This window comes from Pristiophorus japonicus, chromosome 14 (assembly GCF_044704955.1).
Source record: "Pristiophorus japonicus isolate sPriJap1 chromosome 14, sPriJap1.hap1, whole genome shotgun sequence".
NCBI lineage: Eukaryota > Metazoa > Chordata > Chondrichthyes > Pristiophoridae > Pristiophorus > Pristiophorus japonicus.
Window position 1 is genome coordinate 80,295,402 of NC_091990.1, and position 24,274 is coordinate 80,319,675.

The following is a 24,274-nucleotide window of genomic DNA, read 5'->3' on the forward strand; positions in this document are numbered from 1 at the left end:
GGGGTTCTCATAGAAACGTATAAAATTCTGACGGGACTGGACAGGTTCAATGCAGGAAGAATGTTCCTGATGTTGGGAAAGTCCAGAACCAGGGGACATCGTCTAAGGATAAGGGGTAAGCCATTTAGGACCGAGATGAGGAGATACTTCTTCACTCAGGAGTTATTAACCTGTGGAATTCCCTACCGCAGAGTTGTTGATGCCAGTTCATTGGATATATTCAAGAGGGAGTGAGATATGGCCCTTACGGCCAAAGGGATCAAGGGGTTTGGAGAGAAAGCAGGAAAGGGGTACTGAGGGAATGATCAGCCATGATCTTATTGAATGGTGGTGCAGGCTCAAAGGGCTGAATGGCCTACTCCTGCACCTATTTTCTATGTTTCTATGTTTCTTTAACTCTAACGTGGAAGGTTAGCTAAGCTTCAGGGAAGAGTGCCAATGGGATAGACCAACAGCCCCTCGACCTCACAACTTTACATCATAGGTCTTAAATTGGTAGATGGTTTATGAGAGCTACTTGTTCTGACTGTAATACTGCTGATTGGAATGCCCTCATTTAAAAGCGTCCCCTTTCACCAATCAGACAGTAAACAGGAAACTTGTTGAATCTGGAAAAGTCAACTAATAATTAAGAGCATGTCGGAATTTTCTGTCGTCTGTGCGGGCAAGATTGGAGGCGGGTCAGGAATGAAAGTTGAAACAACTTGGAGCGGGTTAGGAACCTGCTGTCATCCCTCCTCCATGCGCCTTTCTCTCGGGCATGTTTGCCAGCATGGTGGCGACCCGAATGGCAGAGTGGCCGAGCTAATTTAGATGATTATGAGGTACTTGTCAGACCCTTAAGCGTCTTTTTAACCTACCTTTCAAATTTCACTGGATGACCACAGGAATCATGCAGCTCGGGAGCCACGTCTGTGAACCTGAGGTGGAGGTTCAGTGCATATTGATGGAACTCATTACTGCACAGCATGAAAGGTACAATAAAAACTCCCACCTGACATCGGCTACTTTCCTAAAGCAGCTGCTGTTGCTAAGTGCATTGTCAGCACAAATTTAGCTTTCTAGAGGTTGCAAGTATTTCAGCGAAGTTAGGATCCACAGTCACCTAATTGGTAGAACCTGTCACACCATTGACAGATTGCTGCTTTCATTTCTACTTGACCTGCTATCTATTACATCAGCATGGGTGCCATTTATACTGTCTCATCTTGGTCCTCAGAATCGACCATGATGAGCCCCAACACCAGCAGCACCAGGCACACCAGCAGCACCAAAAACAACACCCCCAACCTTCTCCTCAACCACCTGATGCTGCAAAGGACAAAGGGCAACAGCGCCGGGCTGCTCCGCATCAGAGGCGATAGCCTCAACACAGGGTTTGCAGGCAGAGGTTGAGCTTCCTCAAAATGACTGAGCAACAGTGCCAAAGAAGGCTTAGGGCATTGTACCAGGTCACCGCAGACATTTGCAGTTTGCTGGAGAAAGACCTGGAGCCTCGAGGAGCAGATGGACAAAATCACCAGCGCCCTCAACTTCTTCGCCTCAGGCTCCTTCCAGGGATCTGCAGCAGACATTTGCGGCATCTCACAGCCAGCCGCCCACTGATGCATTAGTAAAGTAAACTTAAAGTGGCATAAGTTATTGCTGTGCCTCGATTGAAAAAGTATTTCAACAATTACATGGCCATGATATTTTACTATTAGACTTGTGGGTCCTCTGGGTATTTGAACTGAATACATGTACATGACATAATCAAAGTTCTAAACTGTAGCAAGCTATCATGACCACCACGGTGCCAATTCCCACGCACATTTCTCTCACACCTCCATTGCAGCTGACTGCCGATTTGAAAGCCAACTAGAAAAAATTCACACAGCTGTGGGACAGCTATGAAATTCTCACGAATATTGTGGAAAAAACAGATAGAGTTAGGGTTGCAACGTATATCATTGCAATTGGTAGAGATGCCCTAGATATCCACAATAATCGTCCCTACAAATCAGAGGAAGACAAGCAGGAAATGGAGATTATTTTGAAGCTCTGGGAAGAGCAGCGTAAAGGTAAAACCAACATCATCTATGGATGGTACCAGTTTAACAACTGTGTACAAGGGGACGAGCGGTTTGACAGATATCTCATGAAAGTGAGAGAGCTAGCATTGTCATGTGATTTTGGCAATTTGAGGGATGATTTCATCAGAGATCATATAGTCTGCAGAATTTCTGCTAACATTCTGCGTAAGAGGCTGTTGCAAGAATCAAGCCTAACACGAGATAAATGTGTGACGCTCTGTAAAGCTAGAGGCCACAGTTGCACAAAGGAAATCCATGAAGCTCACTAAAACAGACTCTGAAGATGTCAAAGCTGTCAGACAGAAACCCCAACCCACAAAGAAAGATTTCACAAAGAGATCATGAACAATTGCAGATATTGTGGCAAAAGCCATGAGTTGTCAAAAACTAAATGCCCAGCATATGGGAAGACCTGCACAAGTTGTGGTAAACGAAATCACTTTTCTCAAAAGTGTAGGCAGAATGGATTGAGGCAGAAGTCTACACAAAACCCTAAATATAAGGGCAAGCCAAAAGTTCATGCACTATATGAAGAGAGTTATGATTCTGATTTTGAAGACATGACTGTAAAGATGCTTGGTAAAGTTGATCGCACAATCATGGACAAAGCTGACAGAAAGTATCCTAACAAGATTATTAAAGGTCAAATGGTAAAAATGCAAATAGATTGTGGGGCCACATGCAAGGTACTACCTCTTAGATACTTACCAAAAGATAAAAGAATCTAAGACAATACTGTTACTATATGACAACCATGCAACCATTCCAGTGGTAGGAACTTGTAATGTGCCACTGGAAAATGCAAAGAACAAGCAAAAGTACATTGTGCCCTTTGTGATCATTGGGGGCCAAAGTACACCACTGATTGGCTCACGCACTGCTCAACAGCTACAACTGATAAAAGTGCAGCATCAGAATATCGCGGTGGTAAATGAACCACACAAATCGCAAACTACGAACAGGGCAAACATCTCGCTAGCGTCAAAAACTGATGTCAACAATGCGTATCCGAATGTGTTTAAGGGACTTGGAGACATGCTAGGGACAGTTCACTTTGAACTTAATGAATCAGTAATACCAGCTGTAATGCCAATAGCAATCAAACAAATGCTAAAAGAGGAACTTGATCATTTTGTAAATCAACAAATCATCACAAAAGTTGTTAAACTGACGGATTGGATACGCAGTCTAGTGACTGTACAAAAACCAAATGGAAAGATACGAGTATGTATCGACCCTCAACATCTGAACAATGCCCTGAAACGTGGACACTATCCACTTCCTGTGATCGATGACATCTTGCCACAGGTGTCAAATGTAAAGGTCTTCACTAAAGCAGACTGCAAGGAGGGTTTCTTGCAATGTGAACTAGACACAAAGTCCTCCTACCTCATGACCTTCCAGGCTCCATGGGGACGATATCGATATGATAGAATGCCAATTGGCATCAGTCCTGCCCCGGAAATCTTCCAGCAGAAGCTAGACCAGAACCTCGAAGGTTTAGATGAAGTCTGCAAGATTGCAGATGATATCTTGATCACTGGACGTGGTGAGACACTTAAAGAGGCCAATCATGATCATGACGCAAACTTGCGCAAATTCATGCAGAGATGCAGAGAGCGAAACATCAAACTTAACTTAGATTAGTTCGAATACAAGAGCTCTCAAGTGAAATACATGAGACACATACTGTCTAGTGATGGACTCAAAAGACGACCCAAGCAAAGTGGTCGCAATCAACGAAATGCAGAAACCGCAAGATGTCGCAGGTGTACAACGGTTTGTCGGCCTGACACAGTACCTCGCAAAATTCTTGCCAGATCTTTCAGATCTCAGTGAGTCTCTGCGATGGCTTACACATAAAGACACGATCTGGAAATGGACTGAAGAACAATTCAAAGCGTTTGAAGCTATCAAACAACGCATTACAGATTCTCTGGTGCTCAAGTACTTTAACCACAAATTTGCAACCAAAAGTCAAGGAGATGCTTTGAGCAAGGGTCTTGGGTTCGTCCTTCTGCAACAGGGATAACCAATTGCATTCGCGAGCTGAGCGCTCACTCCAGCAGAAACGCGATACTCTTAAATTGAAAAGGAGCTGCTTGCTCAAGTTTTCGGAATGGAACGAAACCATCAATATGTAAACGGTCACAAGATCATGCTATGGACAGACCATAAGCCTTTGGTTGCTATACGACACATGCCGTTATCTGCAGCACCCAAGCAACTACAACATCTGCTCATTCGGCTCAACCAATATGACGTCGAAATAAAGTATCAACCAGGAAAAGAAAAGTACCTAGCAGACACCCTCTCATGCACATACCTCAAAAACGTGGAGAAATCACTGACAGAAATTGCAGTGGAATGCATCCACATGGTGAACTTTCTCCCACTCTTCAAACAAGGACTGACTACCATACAACACGCAACTGCAAGTGACTCCACACTACAACTGGTCAAACAACAAATCACAACGGGATAGCCAGAAACAACACATGGATGCCCGCTTGAAAAGCATGAATACTTCAAAGTTCGTGACAAACTCTCAACACAGGATGGCATAGTCTTTGAAGTCTATCGTTGTGTCATACCAAAATCCCTGAGATCCGACATTCATTAGCGACTTCATGATGCTCACACTGGAGTCGAGAGCACTCTTTAACGTGCCAAAGAATCTGGCCAGGACTGAACAGTAACATAAAAGATTATGTTTCAAAGTTTGAAACATGTAACACTTATCAATCAAGCCAAGCAAAAGAACCATTGATAAGACACAGAGACCATGGGAAAAGATTGGTTGTGACATATTCATACCCGATGGCAAAGACTACTTATACACAGTGAACTACTCGGACTATTTCGAGATAGACAATCTGCATGGAAAGAAAGATGCCACTGTCATCATCAAACACCTCATGAAACACTTCTTTAACCACGGTATCCAGACAAGGTTCAATCCGACAATGGACCTCCCTTTAACTCACAACAGTTCACAAACTTTGCCACAGAATATGGATTCGATCACGCAACAAACTCACCAAAATATCCACAAAGCAACAGAAAGGTTGAGATCGTGGTTAAGCTCACAAAGCAGCTAATCTAGAAGACAAAGAAAGACTGCGGTGACTTCTACATTAACCTTCTCATCTGGCAAAACACACCAACTGAGGGCCTTGATAGTTCGCCAGCACAACGCTTGCTCGGTCGCAGCACAAAGACAAACATCCCAATACTCAAACCAAGATTCATACACAATGTCATCGTCAACAAAGAAACCATGCCAAACAAGCACACTTCTACAACAGAGGTGCTACAACACTTCCTATACTGCAGGTAGGAGCAACAGTGAAACTGAAACAAACTCGAGACAGCAAAGAGTGGCAAAAAGCTCAGGTTCAGAAACAAGTCCGCATTCGTTCATATCAGGTCAGTACAGAAGATGGTTGTATCGCAGAAATAGGGAACATCTGAGAAAGAGCGCTGAGACATTCATCGAAACTCCAGAGATCTCAGTGATACCCACAGACGATCCGCTGTCAACACAGCCAACTAACAAGCGAATCAGCACTTCAATGACAACACGTGAAAACAGGGATATATTGCCTGATATTTCCCCTCAGAGCATCGATAAAGGGACTAAAGACATCAGTGCACAGAACACCACTGAAACAACCAGTTTGTGGCAAAGCAACAGAATCCGCACAACACCAAAATACCTGGAGCACTATGTACAGAAACAAGAAATCATGGAATCTGGACACTTGGATAAAGAATTAATAAGACGAGAGCTTTGTTGTTGTTTGCTAAACATGTAGTTGTTTAATACATGTATTCATAAGAAGTTAACTACCCGTTTATATTGAAGCTAACTTTAATTCATTTTTGTTTCTTATGAAAGGAAAAGTGTAATGAGATAATGCATAGCGCCCTCTAGCTAGGAGGTATCGATATACTGTATAGCGCCCTCTAGCGAGGAGGTATAGAGAGTTGTATTGAGAGAGAGGGTCTGTGAAGGAACGCCATTTTAAAACTCCACATGGCTGTCTGAGATCTCCCAAATAAATACAGTTAAGTTGAGCTAAGAGTATTCAAGAGACTGTAAAATACAGGACAGTACAGAGATGATTTAGAAATGTCATATCAAGAATGGGTAACGATATCATTTTGCACATGATGAATGCTCACTGGCTGCTGACATCAGTTCCCATATGTGTAATTGCTGTATGCCATATGAGATGTAATTCTGTCACAAGATTGCTGAGATGTCCCTCTCTCTCCATCTCCCACCTCCAGTTGCTCTGTGACTCCTAATACTTCCAGGGCGACCTCCTCTGCTGCAGTTAAGGTGACCAATGATGGAGGGCCACTTCTGGTTCTCTCCCTCTCATTGTGGGCTCTCTTCTCCTGCAAGGAGGGAAAGAACCTAAGTTTGAGTGAGGGTTATGGAACGAATGTAAGGAATGGATTACATCCTTAAAGGGTGATCAGGATGAGTGGGGTATCAATGCTAAATGGCCTCCTTATTATTGTTAGTTGGTATGATTGCATTAGGATGAGGGCGAGTGTGAGTGGTGCTTAGTCAGATGGGGATATGATAATGTAGATAGAGAGGTAAGGATGGACGTGCAAGGTATGTTGGTGTGAGTAATGATGTGCAATAGTAGGCTTGGAAAGGTAGAGGGATGGGGGTGTGCTGAGAGGCACAGCAGGGTGAAGGTGAGTCTGCCTTTGCACTCACTTTTCCTGATCTGCTGAGATCATTGAAACATTTGTGGCACTGCACCCAGGTCCTCCTGACAACATCTCTGCTCTTCACCTCCTCTGCTATCTCAAGCCAGGCTCATTTGGTCTGCTGGGTAGGTCTCTTCCACCCATCAGAAGGGAAGAGAACCTCTCTGTGTGCTCTTACTTCCTCCATAAGCATATGGAGGGAGTCATCTGAGAACCTGGGTGCAGCCCTCGGCCTCTGTGTAGTTATACTTCCAAAGCTTAGCAATACTCAAAATCTCCAATACAGTGTCTGCACTATCCTAGATGAACCTTCAAATGAAAAGGGGCCATGGCTCCTTTAAATATCCTGGCTGAAAACGTGTCATTGATGATGTCATCAGACCTGCACCGTTTAATAGGGGCGGGTAACACACATGGCTGCCTTAATAGGTGCCATTAAGTGAGCTCTCAGGAGTGGAATGAATTGAGGAATGGGGTCACCACACCGACTGCACACACCCGACCCGCCCAGGTACAGAAAATTCCAGCCCATGTATTTCCTGTGGAATAGTATCATTTCAGGTAGTGTTTAACACCAGAATGTTTAAGAATTATGGTTTGATAGAATCACCACAACCTACTGCATCTGAATAAACCTGGAAAGCAAGAGAAAGGAAGTAAATGCACAGAGAAACATTAATTTCCAAAAAACTGACCCCCTCGCCATACTCCAATCTGATTTGTCTACAGACCTTGAGCAGAAAGGGGAGCATGTGACAGTAATCAAAACAATATCAATAGGTGATGCCAAGTGCCAAAGGTATCATGGGATATTTCAGGATCTTTCATTCATTTCATGTGATTTGGTAGCAGTGTGAAAATAATGAACGGTATTGATAAGTAAATAAGAAAGTGTTTCCAGTGACAGAGTGGTCAGTAACCAGAGGGCACAGAGTTAAGGTGATTGGCAAAAGAACCAGATTTTACACAGCGAGTTGATGTGATTTGTAAGCACTGCCTGAAAGGGTGGTGGAAGCAGATTCAGTAGCAGCTTTGAAGAGGGAACTGGATAAGTAATTGAAGGGAAAAATGCAGAGCTATGGGGAAAGAGCAGGGGAACTATTGGACAGCTCTACCAAAGAGTCAGCAAAGGCACAATGGGCTTAATGGCCTCTTCCTGTGCTATAACATTCGATTAATTCTATAGGTAACTGTAACTAGTAATATGCCACAGGGATCAGTGCTGGGGCCTCAACTATTTACAATATTAATTACTTGGATGAAGGGATCAAGTGTAATGTAGCCAAATTTGCTGATGATACAAAGATAGGTGGGAAAGCAAGTTGTGAGAATGACGCAAAGAATCTGCAAAGGAATATAGATAGGCTCAATGAGTGGGCAAAAATTTGGTGGATGGACTATAATGTGAGAAAATGTGAGGTTATCCACTTTGGTAGGAAAAATAAAAAAGCTAATTATTATTTAAATGGGGAGCGATTACAAAATGCTGCAGTACAGAGGTATCTGGGGGTTCTTGTACGTAAAACACAAAAAGTTAACATGCAGGTACAGCAAGTAATCAGGAAAGCAAATGAAATGCTAGCCTTTATTGCAAGGGGGATGGAGTATAAAGGTAGGGAAGTCCTGCTCCAACTGTACAGGGCATTGGCGAGACCACACCTGGAGTACTGCATACAGTTTTGGTCTCCGTATTTAATGAAGGATATACTTGGATTGGAGGCAGTTCAGAGAAGGTTCAAGAGGTTGATTCCTGAGATGAAGGGTTGTCATTTGAAGAAAGGTTGAGCAGGTTGGGCCTATACTCATTGGAGTTTAGAAGAATGAAAGGTGATCTTATTGAAACGTATAAGATTTTGACAGGGTAGATGCAGAGAGGATGTTTCCCCTCATGGGGGAATCTAGAACTGGGGGGCATAGTTTCAGAATAAGGAGATGCCCATTTAAAACAGAATTGAGGAGGAACTTCTTCTCTCAGAGGGTCGTGAATCTTTGGAATTCTCTACCCCAGAGAGCAGAGGAGGCTGGGTCTTTGAATATATTTAAGGTGGAGACAGACAGATTTTTGAATGATAAAGGAGTCAAGGGTTATGGGGAGCGGGCGGGGAAGTGGAGTTGAATCCAGGATTAGATCAGCCATGATCTTATTGAATGGCGGAGCAGGCTTGAGGGGCCAAATGGTCTACTCCTGCTCCTATTTCTTATGTTCTTATCACAGACTGACTTAGTGCACCATCTATTATGTTGCATTAGCAAAAGGTTGTCTTGCTATCGTTCAGCTACCTATTTCCAATCATTACTGTCTTGTCAGAGGAGGGGCTGAAATTCTGCAGTTGTTGCACCAGTCCTTTTTTTAATAATTCCTGGTAAGGCCAGCATTTATTGCCCATCCCTAATTGCCCTTGAGAAGGTGTTGGTGAGTTGCCTTCTTGAACTGCTACAGTCCGTGAAGTGAAGATACTCCAACAATGCTGTTACGGAGAGAGTTCCATGATTTTGACCAAGCGACGATAAAGGAATGGCGATATATTTCCACGTCAGGATGATGTGTAACTTGGAGGGGATCTTGCAGGTTGTGACATTCCCATGCGCCTCCTACCCTTGTATTTCTAGGTGGTAGAGGTTGTGGGTTTGGGAGGTGCTGTCATAGAAGTGTGGGCGAGTTGCTGCAGTGCACCTAGTAAATGGTAAACTCTTTGTCTTCTTAGACAGTCCCTGAGAGTTGAGGATGAATTGCTACCACACTAATATGAGTTCTCAGGTGAATCCAATGTGGGACCCACAGTTTCTGTCACAGGTGAGGCAGATGGTGGTTGAAGGGATGGGTGGGTGAGGTGCTTGGGTTGTCGTGCACTCCTTCCACTGTTTGCGCTTGGTGAAGAGACTTGAGGTGCTCGGCGCCTTCTCAGATGTTTCTCCTCCACTTTGAGCAGTCTTGGGCCAGGGAATCCCAGATGTCAGTGGGTTGTTGCACTTTTTCAAGGAGGCTTTGAGGGTGTCCTTGAAGTGTTTCCTCTGCCACCTGGGACTTGCTTGCCATGTTGGAATGTGGATATCCGAACGGAATATATGGAATTAAGGACAGTAAAGTAAACGGGATATATGAAAATGTATAAGCCATGGAAGAATAGCTGGGAGAATGTCAGATTGCAAATAGTGCAACATCAGCATAGCTAACAGTCTTTCTCAAGGTTTCAAGTCACTAATCCTGCCAATAACATCTAATTGTAACATGAAATAAATCTGCAGAATTGCAAGGTCTCAGTTAATAGTCACACCACTAGATTGAAACATTTAGAGGCAATGCTTGAGCTTTCATAAAAACATCTCATATAGATTGACTAATGAGTGGCTGAGTTAGAATGTCAATCTAATTGTATTTTGTTATCTGATTTCAAAACTGTTGACGCTTTACGATGTAACTTCACCTATCCGTAGGGAGTGTGTACGCTCTATCCAGAGAGTATATCTTCTGTCTGATAGGTCTTACTGGCCGGTAAAAATAAAGACTGCTTTGTTCAAAGCACAAGAGGTATTCGACTCAGTAATTTTACTGAACCAGATTGAGGTAAAAGAATCCGGGAATTTACATTTGGTGTCAGAAGTGGGATCTCAACGGACGACTGCCGAAAACTTGCGAATTAAGAGCCAGACTAGCCTTGGACGAGACGAGGGGAAAGTGGCCACTGGAGTGAATATGATTTCAATACTGCTCCAGATTCCCCCGGTTTCAAAAGTCTGAGGAAAGTTTAGCCACTCGCTGGTTCTCAGGTCGTGTCTGAACGAGATCCAGGACAATCTGGTTAATACCTTTTAAACTTAGAATAGGGATAGAGATTGGGAAATTGCACGATGACGCAAACCAAGTGGCGACTTGGAAAGATAGTTAGAGCTAGATAGGGATGGATGATCAATCATGGATCCAAAAATTAATAGGAAAGAAAAGAGACTCTTGTGAATGTCTGTTTAAATGAGAAATGCTTCTGTGATTTTTACTGTAAAAAAAGCCGGGAAGTTGTGGTTGTTTTATCTCAAACAGAATGAAAGTTTGTTTTAACCCTTCGTAGTGTTGTCCTGTATTTGGGAAGTTTAAGAGTGTGAACCTTATTGAATTACGTATATTCGGATGATAAGTTACGGAGCCAGGAAATGCCCAAAGGATAGGTTTGTTGAAATAAAAAAGAAAAAAATTACATGGCCCCGGTGGTTAAAAAAAAAAGAAAAACTTGTTGAAAGAAAACATTCAGAGAAGGCACAGCAAAACAACTGAGATGGATTCAAAAGGATTTAAAAAAAAAATTATATTAAATAACACGACCTTGAGGCTGGAACAATTGAGATAACGAAAAGCAGTCCACAGCCTACGTGCCAGACTTCTCTCTAGTTATAAAAAAAAGTAACGTACTAAATAGGTGCTAAAAAAAAAAAATTCTGAGATTTTAAATAATGAGAAAAATTCCACTGCAGTAAAATAAAAATCACTCCTGTCCAGTTGGCAGAAAAACTCAATTAAATTAGGGCTTTCATTGACTGATTGAATTTAAACTGCGCAGTAACGCAAAAGGATAGGGAAATTTGGAGACTAAAAGAAATTAATTAAGGCTCATAAGAAATCAAATTTAGAAAATTCGGATCACAGGGAATAAAATGGGGAATTAAATAGAGGATAGGTGTTCAATTCAGGTACGACGTCGACCTTGTATATCACTTGGCCCATCTAGGCTCTGATTGAATTTAAAAACCCGCAGCAACTCGGAAGGTAGGGCCGACGCGAACGCGCAGCGGCGCAGTCGCGCAAACGACGCAAGACGCGCAGCGGCGCAAGCATGCGGCCGAGAGGAGGAGGGCCGACGCGAACGCGCAGCGACGCTAACGCGTAGTGACGCGAACGCGCAGCGACGCTAACGCGTAGTGAAGCGAACGCGCAGTGACGCAGACGCGTAGTGACGCAGACGCGCAGCGGCGCAAGAGTGCGGCCAAGTAAAGGAGGGCAGACGCAGACGCACGGCAGCATGAACACGTGGTGACGTGGGACGTGCGGCAGCACGTACCCGAGTAAACGTGGGCCGACGCGAAGGCGCAGCAACGCGGACCGCGAAAGTCTGTGCTAGTGTCAGTAAGTCTTTGTTAGTTTTAAGTGTTTTAAAGTCTTAAGTATTCTAATCGCACGGCGACGCGAACCGCGGGGCGACACGGGAATCTTAAGTGTTCAAAATTGCGCGGCGATGCGAACCGCGCGGCGATGCGGATCAGTGTTAGATTAGTAGAGTCTTTGTTTACCTTGTGTTTTAAATCACGCGGCGACGCGAACCGCGCGGCAACGCGGATCAGTGTTAGAGTCTTTGTTTATCTTGTGTTTTAAGTCTTAAGTATTCTAATCGCGCGGCGACACGAGCCACAGGGCGACGCGGATTGCGTGGCGACGTGAACTGTGAGGCGACGCGGATCACGCGGCGACGTGAACTGCGGGGCGATGTGGGAATCTTAAGTGTTCTAAATTGCGTGGCGACGCGAACCGCACGGCGACGCGGATCAGTGTTAGCATTAGTAAAGTTTGTTTATTTGGAGTTGGTTAAAAGTCAGTGTTAGTTTCTGTAAAGTCTGTGTCCATTTTTAAGTTTGTTTAAATTGCACGACGACACGAACGCGTAACGACACGGTAATACGAGGGGCAGCGTGAAAATGGGTAATCAGTTGGATAAAACAACGGATGCGGATAATCCGCTACAAAAGCTATGTGAGGAATTCCCTGAAAGAGCTGAAGACTTTAGAAAATTATCAGGAGCCCTGAACAAATTATTGGGAGATGATCAATGGCCTCTAGGTGGCACTAGAAGCGTAGAGGTAGTAAAAAAAAAGCACAGGGATTGTTAAAAAAAATTAATTAAAAGATGCATCACTTCTGTCAAGTTGGCAAACAAATGCTATTAAATTAGGACTTGCATTGACAGAGGGAACACATGTTAAAACTGTAGACGTCTTTAAAAAAAAAGAATGTGCGCACAAGAAACTTACTAAGAGATCCTCTGGGACCTCTGAGAAAGGTATTGACCGACTGCGTAGTAAAATGGCTGGCTTTGTGTTAACCGAGGCTGATGATGAAATTGATGAGTGGTCACTGACTCAGCGCCCAACGGCGCCTCCCGTACACCCTGGCCCCTTGCTCCAGTCCTCTTCCCAATACCCTCCACCTTACACTCCGGTGAGAGGAGTTAAAAATAACCCCATACCACCAAAGCAACAAACCCAAACTGACTCCTCATCCTCTGATAGCGATTCGGATCCCCAGTTCACAAGCAATATAGCCAAAAGGACCAGATCTCACACTCGAAAGGGCAGAACTATATCTCGACATCACAGACAGTCCCGTAAATCTTCGAGTCAATCTACCAGTCCAAGTTGTGAAAGACATAGCAAACACCCCCGCCGATCGAGACGCAGAACTGTCAAGCAGTCAGACAGCTCCGAAACATCCTCCGACCTAGAAATGATTTCCAAGATCCCAAAGTCCCGACACCAATTCCCTGTCAGACCAATGCCAAACCCTGATGCACAACAAGCTGCAGACCACCCCGGACAAATGGAAAGGGCAGTTAGATATTATTGGCAGGAAAAGAAAGGGGAGGGGGGAGGTGCGCCCCCAACCTGGGTCAAGACTGAATACGTGACTAGAAAGGAAGAGCCATCTCGGGAGGAAGGATCAATAGAACCGCAGTGTTGCATACAGGATTGGATGGATAAGCAAGGATACGGTTATACTAAACAACCAAACGGCCCGAGCCCTGTTAATAAACCTCCCTATTGTCCCTGGCATGGTATGGGAAGAGGCCGGGACTGGGTAAGAGGAATTGACTGTTTTAATTGTGGGCAGGAAGGACATTGGAATAAAAATTGCCCCTACCGTCAGCATGGAAAAGGAAGAGGAGGAAGAGGAGGGGGGCAAGGGGGGAGAGGAGGATCTTACACTAACGTCTCCCAGAACAACCCCTTTGGTCAATTGTCCCCCGATTGACTACGCAGCTTGATTGTGCAGGGATCCTCCCCGGACGACGAACCCATTCTGAATGAGTGGCAACCCTTTTTGATAGATACGGGAGCCTTCATGTCTTCTGTACAATCAAAGCTTAAACTCCCTGCCTCTACTGAAACACAGGAACTTTCAGGATTCCTGGGACAAATCTCGACATTCCCAGTGTCAGAACCGGTTAAAATGGGTTACCAGGAAGAATCGGTGGAACATCGAGTTGTTATCACAACCAATCTGGACTGTAACTTGATGGCTAGAGACCTCCTTTGCAAATTCCAGTTGCATTTGGAGTGTGGAGATGATGGGATTATTGTAAAACAGGAAACCCTTAAGCGGCAGTATTATACCACTAGAACCCCTCAGTGGTGGTCTCTAGACCTGCCGCAGGCACCCTATCACTTGACCCAAGCATACAATCCCAATGGAAAGAATCAGGACCTGCAGAACTTTTATCAGGATCACGAAGGGGAAGTGAAGGGAATTCTATTAAGGGCTAGAGTGACTGGACTGGAAAGAGAGGCAGATTTTGTGGAAGTGGATAAGAATCTGTGGAAACAGCCCCTAACAATGGCACCGTATATTGCTCGTGAAGTATTAGCCCCTCACCATGCTAAAGATTTGGGAGTTATGGTACGCAAGGCCATAGATGAGGCTGACCCTACCAGCCGGGATGTGCAAATCGTAAAACATGGCTGAACAGTCCAATTTCATGAGGACCCCGAGAAGGTCTTAAGGACTCTACAGCATCATACTGGCTCCGGCATACCTGACTATGTGGATCCTCATGTGTGGGCAGAGGACCCCTCCCAAGTGGGTTATACTCCCATTGATCCGATTGAGATCCCAGTGCAGGGCAATGTGGACTGGCCCTCTATCCGACATAACCCACTGAAATCACAGGCAATCCTAAACTGACCTTTCGGCACTGTACTGCAATTAATCCGGCCTGTTTTCTTACTGAGCCACCCCAAGATGAGGAAGAACCCAGTCATGATTGCTTATCTTTAATTTAAGAGGCCACATCTGTCAGGGAAGATTTAGTTGATGTACCAATGGAAGATCCAGACTGTATTCTTACTGAGCCAACCCAAGATGAGGAAGAACCCAGTCATGATTGTTTATGTATATTGACGGAAGTACTTCTATTAATCCAGAAGATAAACGAATCTCAGGATACGCCATAGTAAACCAGGAGAATCAGGTCTTGGAATCTGCCGCTTTTGAAACCGCCTATTCTGCTCAACAAGCTGAACTATTCGCCCTCACCCGAGCCTGTATCTTGGCCAAAGATCTCAAAGTCAATATCTATATCGACTCTAGGTATGTCTTTGGGGTGGTCCATGATTTCGGACAATTATGGAAAAATAGGGGATTCCTAACCTCACAGGGGAATGAGATCTCATAAACAGTTAGTATCTGATTTGTTGCAAGCCCTCATGTTCCCCAAACGCATTGCCATTGTCAAATGTACCGCCCATACTACCGGAAATTCTCTGGTTGATATAGGGAATCGTTGTCCTGACCAAGAGGCCAAACAGGCCTCTCGTGACCAACAGATGGTAGTGCCCAAAATTATGAGTCAGACTAAAAATCCTGCGAAGGATAAGTTAGCCTCGGAAAAACTAATGCCAACCATCCAAGATGTTATAAAAGCACAGGAGGACGCTCCTGAAAAAGATAAACTGTTGTGGAAATATTATGCATGTACTTATGACAATGTTTCTAAACTCTGGACCACTCCCGCGGAACAGACTTGCATGTCTGACAAGTTGGCTCTATGAGTTATTGAATGTATGCATTTTGCTACTCATTGTGGAGCAAGGACCACGAGTGACACACTTTTGGCTACTTGGGGGCACCCTAGACTCCAGGCGCTCACCCAGAACATCAGTAGTCGTTGCCTGGTTGGCTAGCAACATAATCCAGGGAAGGGAGTTCCCTGTGATTGGGGTAAAACGCCCCTACCCGAAGGTCCCTTTGAGACATTTCAGTTGGACTACATTGAGTTGCAAAAAGTTCAGTGTTATAAATATGTGTTAGTAATAGTAGATGTGTTTAGCAGATGGATTGAAGCCTACCCTAACCTGTACAATAAGACTCAGACTGTTGTTAAGGTGTTAATGAGGGAAATTGTTCCTAGATATGAGATCTCAGCTAGACTGATGACCACCTATGTTCTTTCTCTGACTCAGGCTCTGTGACTAGTTCACAACCAGGTTCAAGATGCTCACCTCGACCTCCCAGTTTTACCCGTATTGTCCCTCGTGGCACCAGGGAAGTATGGATTCGGAAGGGATTAGAGCCACAATGGGAGGGGCCTTTTCAGGTGTCACTCACTACCCCCACTGCAGCCAAGGTTGAGGGGAAAAGTGCCTGGGTTCACCTGCACCACTGCAAGCTCATCACCATTTAAACAAATTTTGCTGGTTAGTCTAATTCCTGTTTCTGTTCCAGATCTCCTCTTCCCCATAGCTGAACAAGGCAGTTGAAGGAGGATCAGTTTGAACTTTTACCCGTAAGACAGCCAAATACACTGACGGAGACCTGAAGAAGGGAAACGGGAAAACAGAACTCTTTTTATCAGCTAAATAATAGGACTATTTATAAGATGAGACTGTGTCTGTATGCCACTGTCTGCATAATAGTGTTGATATATGACAGTTTTGGCGCACGGGAAGGAAGACAAAGGCGAGAGCTCCATGTAAACACCTTTTTGTATATGTCTTACGTTTATGCGGAAAAAGGGCACTTCACTAGATGCTGGGTGTGTTCATATATCCCTATACATTCCAAAGGGGGAATTTCTTTGCGCACCGTTCTACTGACCCTAACTGAGACTGTTAGATGGATTCAAAGAAACGATATTGGAACAGGTAGCTAACCGCACTGCTGAGGCTCTGGAGGGCATCACAGCTGAAATGGTAGTGATAAGGACCGTAGCATTACAAAACCGAATGGCCCTCGATTACCTGTTAGCTGAGAAAGGGGGAACATGTGCCCTGATAGGATCTGAATGTTGCACTTACATTCCTGATAGTTCAGAAAACATAACCCACCTTGCCGATCACATAAGGAGGGAGGTGAAGAAGTTATCCACACCAGCAAAAGAACTTAGCAGGTTTGATTGGTTTCTGGGTGGATCTTGGAGATCCTATACATGGGGCAATTGTTCTCATCGTAATAATAATTACCTGCTGTTTGATTGTTGGTTGCCTTAACCTCTGCTGTAAAGTAATGATGACAAGGTTAGCAGACCCTCTTGTGGTCAAGGGTTATGATTCAACAAACTAGAGAACTACTCAACAATAATATGATTCTGGAAAGGGAGTGTGAACGGATGAATGCAATACTCCTAGAATGATCCTAAATGTTATCATAGAATGATAAAAGGAGGGATGTGGATATCTGAACGGAATATATGGAATTAAGGACAGTAAAGTAAACGGGATATATGAAAATGTATAAGCCATGGAAGAATAGCTGGGAGAATGTCAGATTGCAAATAGTGCAACATCAGCATAGCTAACAGTCTTTCTCAAGGTTTCAAGTCACTAATCCTGCCAATAACATCTAATTGTAACATAAAATAAATCTGCAGAATTGCAAGGTCTCAGTTAATAGTCACACCACTAGATTGAAACATTTAGAGGCAATGCTTGAGCTTTCATAAAAACATCTCATATAGATTGACTAATGAGTGGCTGAGTTAGAATGTCAATCTAATTGTATTTTGTTATCTGATTTCAAAACTATATAACTGTTGACGCTTTACGATGTAACTTCACCTATCCGTAGGGAGTGTGTACGCTCTATCCAGAGAGTATATCTTCTGTCTGATAGGTCTTACTGGCCGGTAATAAAGACTGCTTTGTTCAAAGCACAAGAGGTATTCGACTCAGTAATTTTACTGAACCAGATTGAGGTAAAAGAATCCGGGAATTTACAGGAGCTCCAAGTAGAGCGCTTGTTTTGGGAATCTAGTATCAGGCGTGCGGACGATGTGTCCCACCCAACGGAGCTGATTGAGGGTGGTCAGTGTTTCGATGCTGGGGATGTTGGCCTGAGCGAGAACACTGATTTTGATGCACCTATCCTGCCAGTGGATTTTCAGGATCTTGATGAGGCAGTGTTGGTGGTACTTCTCCAGTGCTTTGAGGTGCCTGCTGTACATAGTTCATGTCTCTGAGGCATATAGAAGGCCAGGTATCACTACTGCTCTGTAGACCATGAGCTTGGTACCGGGTTTAAGGTCCTGGTCTTTGAACACTCTCTTCCTCAGGCAACTGAAGGCTGCACTGGCACACTGGAGACGGTAATGGACTTCGTCATCAACATCTGCCCTTGTTGACAGTAGGCTCCCAAGGAATGGAAAATGGTCCACGTTGTCCAAGGCCTCGTCGTGGATTTTGATAATCGGGAGGCAGTACTGTGTGGCGGGGGCAGGTTGGTAGCAGGCCTTTGTGTTAATCCCATGCTCTAGTACGTTTCGGGAAAGTGTTGACGATGGTTTGGAGTTCGACCTCTGAATGTGCGCAGACGCAAACATCATCTGCATACTGTAATTCAGTGACAGAGGATGAGATGATCTTGGATCTGGACTGGAGGCGACGGTGGTTGAACAATTTCCGTTTGTTCTGTAGATTAGCTCAACTCCAGCGGGGAGTTTATTGAAGGTGAGATGGAGCATTGCAGCTAAGCATCCTCTGCCTGCTTCACGATGACATGCAAGCCATGATCCTGACCAACAGATCCACCACTGACCCAATGCCAAGCGCTACAGCCATGGTGCTCTGGTGGTGGTGGGAGTGAATGTTTTATGTGGTTAATGGGGTGCCAATCAAATGAGCTGCTTTGTCCTAGATGGTGTCGAGCTTCTTGAGTGTTGTTGGAGCTGCGTTAATCCAAGCAAGTGCAGAGTATTCTATCACACTCCTGACTTGTGCCTTGTAGATGGTGAAAAGACTTTGGGAAGTCAGGAGGTGAGACACCCATCACAGAATACCCAGCCTCTGACCTACTCTTGTAGCCACAGTATTTTTGTGGCTGGTCCAGTTAAGTTTCTGGTCAATAGTGACCCCCAGGATCATGATGGTGGGAAATTTGGCACTAGTAATCCCGTTGAATGTCATGGAGAGGTGGCTAGACTCTCTCTTGTTGGAGATGGTCATTGCTTGGCATTTGTGTGGTGCGAATGCTACTTGCCACTTATCAACCCAAGCCTGAATGTTATCCAGATCTTGCTGCATGCGGGCACAGACTGCTTTATTATCTGAGGAGTTGCGAATGGAATTGAACACTATGCAACCATAAGCAAACATCCCCATTTCTGATGTTATGATGTGGGGAAGGTCATTGATGAAGCAGCCGAAGATGGTTGGGCCTAGGACACTGCCCTGAATAACACCTGCAGCGATGTTCTGGGGCTGAGATGATTGGCCTCCAACAACCACAGTCATCTTCCTTTGTGCTAGGTATGACTCCAGCCAAAGGAGAGTTTTCCCACTGATTCCCACTGACTTCAATTTTATTAGGGCTCCTTGATGCCACACTCGGTCAATTGCTGCCTTGATGTCAATGGCAGTCACTCTCATCTCACCTCTGGAATTCAGCTGTTTTGTTCATATTTGAACCAAGGCTGCAATGAGGTGTGGAGTCCAATGGTCCTGGCAGATCCCCAAATTGAACATTGGTGAGCAGGTTATTGGTGAGCAGGTTATTGGTGAGCAGGTTATTGGTGAGCAGGTTATTGGTGAGCAAGTTATTGGTGAGCAGGTTATTGGTGAGCAGGTGCCGTTTAATAGCACTATCGACGACATCTTCTATCACTTTGCTGGTGATTGAGAGTAGGCTGGTGGGGTGAATTGGATTTGTCCTGCTTTTTGTAGACAGATATACCTGGACAATTTTTCACTTTGTCAGTTAGACGCCAGTGATGTAGCTATATGGGAACAACTTGGCTAGAGGTGCAGCTAGTTCTGAAGCACAATGGGGAAGGTCATATACTGGCTACCCCTAGCGAACAGGGCATTGGTGACCTACTTAATAATAGGAAGGGGAAGAAGAGTGATGGTAGAGAGACACTTTCACTCGATCTTACACTTGCAGCCAACAGCTCAGAGACTGACACTGCACATACTTTAGAGGATAGGATAGAGCTATCTGCATGGGGCAATACACCAGGCACAAGTGCACATGAGCCAGAGTGGGGGACGGGAAAAGACACACAGGTGCCAGCTCATCAGTGAACGAGGTTGGATACTGGTTCTGCTGCAGAGGAATCAGATGAGGACTTTGATGGCCCAGGCTACAGAAGATGACTAATGGGTGCACATAACCAAATGCTTGATGCACTGCAAGGCCTGCCGAAACACTGCACACAATGTCAAGGAGCATGGATGAGTGTGTGTTCAACTTGGTCCAGGGCTTTGTGCAGAACCTGAAGCCCATCCTTTCCAAGGTGGAACATGTGGTCACCTCCATCAGCAACATATTGCAGCAACATATCAGCAACATCCGCGACACAGATTCTATTGGAACTAGGAATGAGGTTCTGCTGAGAGTGTTTGAGGAGCTAAAATGCAGAACCTCAAACGTAATAATCTCTGGATTGTTACCTGAGCCATGTGAAAATTGGCAAAGGGACATGCAGATCAGAGAGTTAAATGCGTGGTTCAAAGAGTGGTGTTGGAGAAAGGGGTATTGATTCATGGGGCACTAGCACTGGGGAAAGAGGAAGCTGTACCATTGGGACAGACTCTACTTAAACCAATGTCCTAGCAAATAGAATTACTAGGACTTTGATAGGGCTTTAAACTAAAAAGGGGGGAAGTGGGGGGCGGTGGGAGAAGGCATCAGATGAGGGGAAATTGAGAAATCTAAAGAGAAAAGTTAAGGCAATGGAGCAGTGTAGCAATTTGGGTAAAGATAAGCAGAGTGTAACAGGAAGGAATAAAGTTTAACATCAGCGAATAAGGTGAAAGCAGGGAATAATGGTAAAAAGCTAAAATTAAAGGCTCTTTATCTGAATGCACGAAAGACTCGTAACGAGACAAATTAGTGGCAAAAATAGAGATAAATGAGTTTGATCGAATAGCCATTAAAGAGACGTGGACCGGAATTTTGAGGGGTTGGGTGGGGGGTGCTATGAAGTGGTGTCTGGGTTTCCCGCAGACCCTGCCAACTTTAACAGCAGGACCTGATTTTCATGTGAGGCTTTGGTTTCATGCCCGCAGCCAACCAGAATGAGAGCCTCGTTGGCTGTGGGTGGGTAGGTCTGCGACTGCACAGAAGAGAGAGGGAAGGTTTGCACGGGGACTGGACCGTTAACTGGATCGGGGTGGGGGGAGAGAGGATAAGGGGTTGGGCCATGCCATTAAATGAATTGGGGTGGAGAGAGGATCGGGGGTAGGGCAAAGGATCAGGGGGTGAAGAGTGGATCGGGGGTTGGGCCTTGCTGTTAAATCGATCGGGTGGGGGAGAGAGAGGATTGGAGCTGGATAATGGGTGGGGGGGTGGGTGATGGGAAGATTGTGGCCAGCCATCGGAGGATCACTGGGGGTGGGAGAGAGAAGTTCGTGGCTGTCCACCTGAGCATCATGGCCAGCCTGAGCATCATCACTGAGGGGGTGGAATGATTGGGGAGGTGAATGGAAGCCTCGTGAGTGGGTCTCCAATCACAGGGTGTGGGCCAGGTAGGGGCCGCGGGATCCAGGAGCTAGGTATAAAGTATTTACCTGCTGGATTCAGCAGTCCTCATCTAACTTTAACTGCCGGGGTTTTACAAATTGTGTGAAACCCATCCACATGCAATTAAAAACAAAATGGATGTTAAAATGAAGCTATCAGCTTCATTATAATATTTAAATTGACGGTCTGCCCCCCCAAGAGTTTGTTGGTCATCTGTTCCTATCCCACCCCTTGACCCGGCTTTGTAAAACCGAAAGTGAGCAGGTTGGAAATGGGATTGGGTCGGGAATCCCATTTTTAACAATTTAACTACCCCCACGCTCCAAACCCACCCGTGTTTAAAAATTCCTCCCCCACCGCCCCCGTAGTTGCAAGATGGGAACTAAATATTCCAAAATACTTGATGTTTTGAAAAAACAGGCAGTATGTAAAACATTTTGGTGGGGGTGGGGGCGCGGGGGGGCAGGGGTGGTAGCCCTGATAATAAAAGATCACATAACGACAGTAGTGTGAAAGGATGATTTGGAAATAGAGGTAAGATATAACAAGGGGCAGGCAACATTTGTGGGGGTAGTTTATAGGCCCCCTAACAGTAGCTATACGGTTGGACAGAGTATTAATCAACAAATAATAGGAGCTTGTAACAAAGTAATGCAATAATTGTGAGGGACTTTAATCTTCATATAGACAGGGCACATCAAATTGGCAAAGGTCGTCTGGGGGATGAGTTCGTGGAAAGCATTCAAGACAGTTTCCCAAAACAATACATTGTGGAACCAACCAGATCTTGCATTGCACAGGGTTAATTAGCAATCTCATAGTAAAGGATCCTTAGGGAAGAGTGATCATAATATGATAGAATTGGGTTTCAGAGTGAAATACTTTGTCAGTAACCAGAGTCTTAAACTTGGAAAAAAAACAATTACATAGGTATGAGGGGTGAGTTGGCTAAGGTAGATCGGTTAATTAGATTAAACGGTATGACGGTAGATAAGAAATGGCAAACATTTAAAGAAATATCCCAAAATTCTCAAAAAATATACATTCCATTGAGAAATAAAAACTCCATGGGAAAAGTCATCCATCTGTGGCTACTAAAGAAGTTAAGGATAGTATTAGATTAAAAGAGGATTATAATGTTGTGAAGAACAGTAGTATGCCTGAGGATTAGGAAAGCTGTAGAAACTAGCAAAGGATGAACAAAAAATTGATAAAAAGGAAGAAAATAAAGTATGAGAGCAAACTAGCAAGAAATATAAAAACAGGCTGTAAGAGGTTCAACAAGAATGTAAAATGGAAGAGTAGCAAAATTAAGCATTGGTCCCTTAGAGGCTGAAACAGGAGAAATTATAATGTGGAATAAGAAAATTACAGAGACTTTAAACAAATATTTTATATCTGTCTTCACAGTAGAAGACACAATAAGCATACCAAAAATAGTGGGTAACCAAAGGGCTAATGGGACTGAGGAACTTGAAGTTATTAAGATCAGTACAGAAAAAGTACATGAGAAATTAATGGGACTAAAAGCTGACAAATCCCCTGGACCTGATGGCCTACATCCTAAGGTTCTAAAAGAGGTGAATGCAGAGATAGTGGTTGTGATTTTCTAAAATTCTCTAGATTCTAGAACAGTCCCAGTGGATTGGAAGGTAGCAAATGTAATATCGCTATTCAGGAAATGAGGGAGCGAAAACAGGCCAGTTAGCCTGAAATAAAAACAGAAAATGCTGGAAATCTCAACAGGTCAGTCAGCATCTGTGGAGAGGAAGCAGAGTTAATATTTCGGGTCGATGACCCTTCGTCAGAAATGGAGAGTGTTCGAAAAGAACAGATTCTTAACAAGCACAGAAAGGGGGAGAGGAGGAAAGAACAAAAGGGAAGGTCTGTGATAGGGTGGAAGACAGGAGAGATTAGAGAGACAAAAGGAATGATGGCCTAAATTCAAATGGTAATACCAGGAGTTAGAAAAACATTAGTCGCGATAGGGTGTGAATGGTGGGATAATGACCAACTGCCATTAGAGACAAGGAGAAAAAAAGAAACAGGCTTTGAGGGGATGGGGGGAGGGGAAAGGGAGCCAAAGATTGGCAACGGTTCTGCTCTGAAATTGTTGAATTCGATGTTGAGTCCAGAAGGCTGTAAAGTGTCTAAACGAAAGATGAGGTGCTGTTCCTCGAGCTTGCGTTGAGCTTCGTTAGAACAGTGTAGGACAGAGAGGTCAGAGTGGGAATGCAGTGGAGAATTAAAGTGACAGGCGACCGGAAGTTCAGGGTCACACTTACGGACTGCACGGAGGTGTTCAGCAAAGCGGTCACCCAATCTATGCTTGGTCTCCCCAGTGCAGAGGAGACCGCATCGTGAGCAGCGAATACAGTACAGTAAATTGAAAGAAATACAAGTAAATCGCTGTTTCACCTGGAAGGAGTATTTGGGGCCCTGGATAGTGGGAAGGGAGGAGGTAAAAGGGCAGGTGTTGCATCTCCTGCGCTTGTACGGAAGGGCAAGCCGTGGAAAGGGGAGGGGGTAATGGGGGTGACTGCGGAATGGACCAGGGTGTCGCGGAGGGAGCGATCCCTTCGGAATGCTGAGAGGGGAGGGGTGGGGAAGATGTGATTGGTGGTGGGATCACGCTGAAGGTGGCAGAAATGGCGGAGGATGGCCTGATATCAGTCATCTGAAAAATGTTGGAATCCATTATTAAGGAAGTGTTAACAGAGCATTCAGAAAATCATAATGGGCTGGATTTTACAGGGGT